The following is a 6,000-nucleotide window of genomic DNA, read 5'->3' as shown; positions in this document are numbered from 1 at the left end:
AGGAAGCTGAGCTATCACAAGGTCCTGAGACTCATGACTCTGAGAATTCAGGCTATTAGGAAATGGGTTGGGCTTAAATGACAATTCAAACAGGGGAAATGTAGGCTGCTGAAAGGGGGGTTTAAAATGAAAGGCCAAATAGGGGCAGATGGACAGAAAGGGCAGGCTCAAAGTCCAGGAGGATTGGAGTGCCCCTACAGAGGGCAGAGAGTTGGAGTCACAAACCAGGGGTGGTTGCCAGGAGGAATCAAGAGACAAATGGCAGCCTTCTTACTCCAAACAGTTGCCACCCCTCCTTCCCTCCTCAATCCAGGTCCCCCCTCCTCCCTCCCTCCGCACTTCTTCTCTCTCCTACTTCCCTTCACCTCCTCTGCCAAGGCTCCACCTCCTCTACCAAGACTCCACCTCCTCTACCAAGACTCCACCTCCTCTACCAAGACTCCACCTCCTCTACCAAGGCTCCACCTCCTCTACCAAGGCTCCACCTCCTCTACCAAGACTCCATCTCCTCAAGGTTTTATAACCTTCCCAGAGCCATTATCAGTTGGGGACCACTTGTTCAGACACATGAGTCTCAGAGGACATTTTACTTTCAAACTACAACAACGATGTACTGGTTATTCCTTGTGTGTAACAAGTAACCCCTCAAACCTGGTAGCTTAACATAAGCACAGCATCTCCACAGTGAGCAAGTCAGACCTCAGGTGTGAGGAAGATGGTGTTTCAGGCTCCGGGTCCTCTAAAGCCAGTGAAGCTGTCTCCCAGGGTTGTCACCATGACTGTGGCTGAGATCCACTTCCATAATCACATGGGCAAAGGGGTATTGTAGCCCTTCTAGGTGGGCCTCTTTTTGGGCCTCCTCAGTTCTGAGCACCCGGAATGGGTACAGAGTATTTGTGTTACTCTGCCGACTTGGAGGTGACCTTGATCTCCTGCTCACACAGATCAGCTCAAGTTAAGTGTAGGAGGAGATGGTAATGGCTTTGGTTGCCACGAGTTAGGGTCCATGGAGGTCACTTGGCCTACAGTGGGATGAAGTAATCAGACTGCCTTTTGAAGAGATTGCTCTTGCTGAGGGAGTGAAGGTAGACTGACAGACCTCATGGAGATGTAAGAGACCAGCTGATAGGTCACTGCTCCCTGCGTCCTAGGGCTGTTGAGATGACTGTAGCTCAGAGGAAGAGGTAGATGGTGACTGTAGCTCAGAGGAAGAGGTAGATGCTGTAGCTCAGAGGAAGAGGTAGCTGGGTTGGAGAGAGAAATAATTTAACAAAACAGGCTTCAGAGATGACTAGGGGCTAGCAAGGCAGAGTCGGGTTCAAAACAACTTCTGGTTGTGTGCCAAGAAGAAGCCCTTAGACTTCTGGCTTGTGCAACCAAATGTGTGGAAGGTTCTAGTCATAGAAGAGTGTCACACAGGCCTAGCCATGCTTGGGATGATGGATGAGGGTATCTGATTTCAGTCCTATTGGGTTTGGAGACTTTAGGCTCATAGGACTAGGCTGCCTGGCACTTGGAGGCACTCAGATGTTGTTCAATACCACCAGGGGACCATCAAGAAAGAGACGTCCTCTGGATAGAGGGCGGCCTTGGGCCAAAGCTTCAGAAAAAGGCTGCTTCTCCGGCCAGTGACTGACTGCAGCTGTGTGCAAAGAATTTCGATTAATTAAGAAGGTCTCCAGGGTAACCATTTAGAGGATATCCACAGAAACCAGCCAGAGTCTGCTGGGGGCTAATGGCCATCCCCCAGCAACTACTCCATGCCTCGTCATTAATGTGTAGATGATCTCTGCCATTATCCCCAGGAAGGAATGCACGCATGCTTGTCACCACCTGAGAAGTGACTGGGCATGGCCTGAGAACAAGCTTGGCTTTCTACAAGACCACGATGGCCCAGGGCTTCAGCAGCCAGTGAGGAATGGGGAAGGTCTCACCTCAGCATTCCTTTGGCAGTGACTGAGTCAGGACCAAGCTGACAACACAGAGTAGGTCTGCAGGGTCGGTGAGGCTCTCATGAGACCAATCTGGGCCAAACCTCATTGATCACTGGCTCTAAGTCCACTATCTTGATAGGAAAGTTTGTCTTGAGTCCCCAAGGACTACGCTACTTGACTCTACTCTCCAACACTCCCTGGAATGTTTGCTCTTTGCCTCTCCCTGATGAGCAATCTCCTGAAGAGTCGGTCACATGTTATTCAGAGAGCCATCAGAAAGGTCCATACAGAGCACACTCAAATACAGCACCATGCTGCCAGGCTGTTTCTAGGTATGAAAACTGCTTTGGCTCAGAGGGTGAACATGAGATTGGAGCTCTTGCGGAAGATTCCTGGGCCTTGTAACTTTTGACTCATTATTTCTTTCAGTTACAGAGATGGATCAGATCCCTTGCTGATTGAAAGATGAGGCCTCTCAATCCCTATCACTCAGTGTGGGCCCCTACTCTGGTTGGGTGCTGTAATCCTACTCTTGTGACCAGCCTGTTCTTGGTAGTGAAGCTCGGCCACCTGTCATATTGTCAGGGGCCTATCCCATGGGTATCATCAAGCCTGGTTCTCTGTGAGAGTGTACCTCAGTTCACCATGGCTGACAGATAAACAGCTTGGGACTTCTCATTGATACCGTGACCATGTTTCTAGCACATTCCCTTTTGGGGTATATGTGTTCTTTATTGTAGAACGGTGTCCTAAAGGAAAATAAAGCGCCAAATAGCAGCCATGTACATCGGATCAGCTGTGCCTGGCTGCAGACCTCAGTCTTGATCAGACCTATGGCTATTGACATTCCCTTACGGCAGGGATGGGGGAAGAGAGACCACTGGACCCTTACTCAAGTATCCACTGTCCCTCCCAGCATCTATACTCAGTTCTGCATCAAATGGTTTCAGTGTCTTGGAGATGGGCCAGAGTCTATAGGCTGAGGAAGCTTGATCTATACAGCTACGGGGAAGCCATCATCCATGGTTGGTGATGATGGTCCCCAGAGGCTGCTATGGGTTAACCACATTCCTGCCAGGAAACCCTCACCCACATAAGGATAATAAACCTGTTGGTCCCAGGGAAATGTTTGATGGAATCCTACTTTGGTTTGTCACAGATGCCTTAGAAGAAAGGGGTAGATGTTGTTTGTCTCTCTCTGAAGCTCATCCACAGCACCCCCCCCTTTGCAGACCATACCCCCCCCCTTGGGTGTTTTGATCATTTTGAAGCTTTTGATCATCATTTCTACCATCTGCATGGGCAATCCCATCATTCCCTGTAGTGTGAGCCACTGTGTTGTCTATAGTTCCTGGAGTCATCTACATAGCGGGTTGGAATCCTCCCAGGGTTCTGAGGCAGGGTGTCAGCTCCTGCTCTCAACGGGATAAACTTTCTCTAATCCATCACAAAATCCACTGCACCAAGCTGCATCCTGCTGGTGCCATTGAGCATGTCCTGGAGTAGTTTGGAATCTGGATTTTTTCCTTTTCCACAGGAGCTGTTTGCCCTGGGAGATTGTGTTGTGACTAGCTGTTGACCTGGCCAAAGAGAGCAGGTGGCTAAGGCCTCCAGAGGGGCATTTGCTGTCCCACAGGACAGAATTCTTTGTCCCAGCTTCCAAGGGGTGGTAACTTCTGGGAGTCCCATGGCTCAGGGAAAACTTTCTAGTCTGTTAATCATGATGTCCCATCTCCTGTCTAAGGACCCAGGCTTTCCCCAAAACGTCCTGGCTTTGGTGTAGTGGTCCACCCATTCTTGGAAAGCTATAACTTCTCTAGAATGTTCTTGTGATTGCAATCTCGGTCTTTTCCCCAGCTTCCTGCATCCTTTTCCTGCCAGAATCACACCCTCGCCACACCATTGATGCCAGGCCTCTGTTCCCAGCGCTCCATTGACTCAGCACTGTGGGTTTTTATCATTTCCCCAAAGGTTCACCCCTAAACAGCAGCCACCCAACACACTGTCCTGTGCTGTCTGTCTGTACTTTTCAGTGACCCAAAACACGGACCGTTGTGGTTCTTTCTGTTGGTGTGCTCTGCAGCTAACCTCTGAACAAAGTTCTAACAGCCTCCACACTACACTGGGCCAGGGAATTATCGGTGCCATAGTTGTCAACTCCATTGAGGTCCTCACTCCTGAGTGGCCAAAGGGTGACCCAGTTCCCTGAGAATCTGAACAAATTTCAGGTCAAGTTCCTCTGGGGAGCAGACCTGAGCCAGAGACCATAAAGCACAAAGGATGCGGGAAGGGACTCATAAGATCCCCATTTGTGGGGAAAAAAGAAGGAATCAGGATAGGTCAGAAAGACGGGTTCAGGCATCCCCCTTTCCCCCCTCTCTCTGTGTGCATGTGCATGTGCGTGTGCATGTGTGCATGTGTGTGTGTGTGTGTGTGTGTGTGTGTGTGTGTTAGACTGATGTAGGGTGTCTTCCTCAATCTTACTCCATCATATTTTTGGAGATAGGATCCCTCACTGACCCGGGGAAATCACTGGTTCAGCTAGGCTGGCTGGCCTGGAGCTCTGGGGGAGCTTCCTGTCCGTCTCCCCCCACCCCCCGCCCAGCATTGGGATGACAGGTGCACATTACACACCTAGCTTCTTTTTTACAGAGTTCTGGGGAATCAGCCTCTCCGTCCTCACAGTCCTGTGGAAGGCACTTTGCTGACAGAGCTAGCTTCACAGCCAAGAGGCTCCAGCATTTTGAAACACAAAAGTTGGCTTTATCGAGTGCTGTGGGACTTCTGAAGCTGAGCCAGCCTGTCAGGGACGCCCTTCACTGAGTCTGCAGGCAGAACTTTATATCCACATGTGAGTAGTTACTGAGTGAAGACTGCTTTGAAAAAGGCACCCGACCTGCTTTTTAAAGGGTTACTGGTAGGCCCGACTTTTCTTACAAAAGCCTCGATGATTCTATTTTTAGACACATTCTTCTCCTTGGTTAGACTGTGAGCTATTTGAGGGCCAAATACGTCATTTATTCATTTTGTAATTGCCCGAAGTTAATATGCTACTTGAGGATGAGCTCGGTGAACAGAGTGGATGAAGGGAGGGGAGCCAACTTGTCAGAACCCCGATGCCTGATTCAACTTGGGCTCCCTGGGAAGAGACGCTATGTAGAAACTTCCAAAAGGAAAGTTTGCTGTGAATGTCCGTGTGAATGGGCAGAGGGGAGAGCTGCAGAGAGACACATTCACAGAATAAGCCTCAGCCCCCCACGGGGAGCTGATGGCATCCAGAGTGGCCTTGCTTTTTGGCTAAGGGAAAAGTTTGCCTCCTTGTTAAGTAGCGGAGAAGACAATTTGGGGTAGATCATTCAGGCTAGATCATTCAATAGCAGCTCAGCAAGCACATGGTATCCCAGGCATTAAGACAGCATGCATCACATTGCCCAGGGCCAGCAGAGTTTGGTGCTTGGTGCCAAATCTGTATGAGGTCCCTTCCGGGGGACATGGCAAGAGGCAAAGTGTAGGTCAGCTGTTTTCACTTGGACTTCACGTCTCCTTCCTGCAAGCTGTATGGCTTAGCTCCGAGTTACTTCTGTTGAGAGAACGGCTCCCTGGGGAAATGGAAACACACCTACCCCTTTTGATAAAGCGTAAGAGCAAAGTAGGAGTCCACCAAAGCTCATCCGGGGAAGCTGGTAAGTTTGGCAGGCTTATTTACAGAACGTGGGTGAGGCGTTCCCAGCAAGAACACAGGTAACCCAAAGCAGCAGTGTGTGGATGCAGAAAGCCCTGCAACTGGAGGGGCCAGTCCATAGTAAGAGTGAGGCTGAGGGGCTGGAGAGATGGCTCAGCGGGTAAGAGCACTGACTGCTCTTCTGAAGGTCCTGAGTTCGGATCCCAGCAACCACAGGGTGGCTCACAACCACCTGTAATGCGATCTGACGCCCTCTTCTGGTGCATCTGAAGATAGCTACAGTGAATTACGCAGGAGCGAGCGAGGCTGGAGTGAGCGGGGCTGGCAGAGGTCCAGAGTTCAATTCCCAGCAGCTACACATATCTGTACAGCTACAGTGTACTC

The sequence above is a fragment of the Mastomys coucha genome, unplaced genomic scaffold, assembly GCF_008632895.1.
Source record: "Mastomys coucha isolate ucsf_1 unplaced genomic scaffold, UCSF_Mcou_1 pScaffold22, whole genome shotgun sequence".
Lineage (NCBI taxonomy): Eukaryota > Metazoa > Chordata > Mammalia > Rodentia > Muridae > Mastomys > Mastomys coucha.
The sequence above is the reverse complement of the archived record's forward strand: the minus strand, read 5'-3'. Positions refer to the sequence as shown.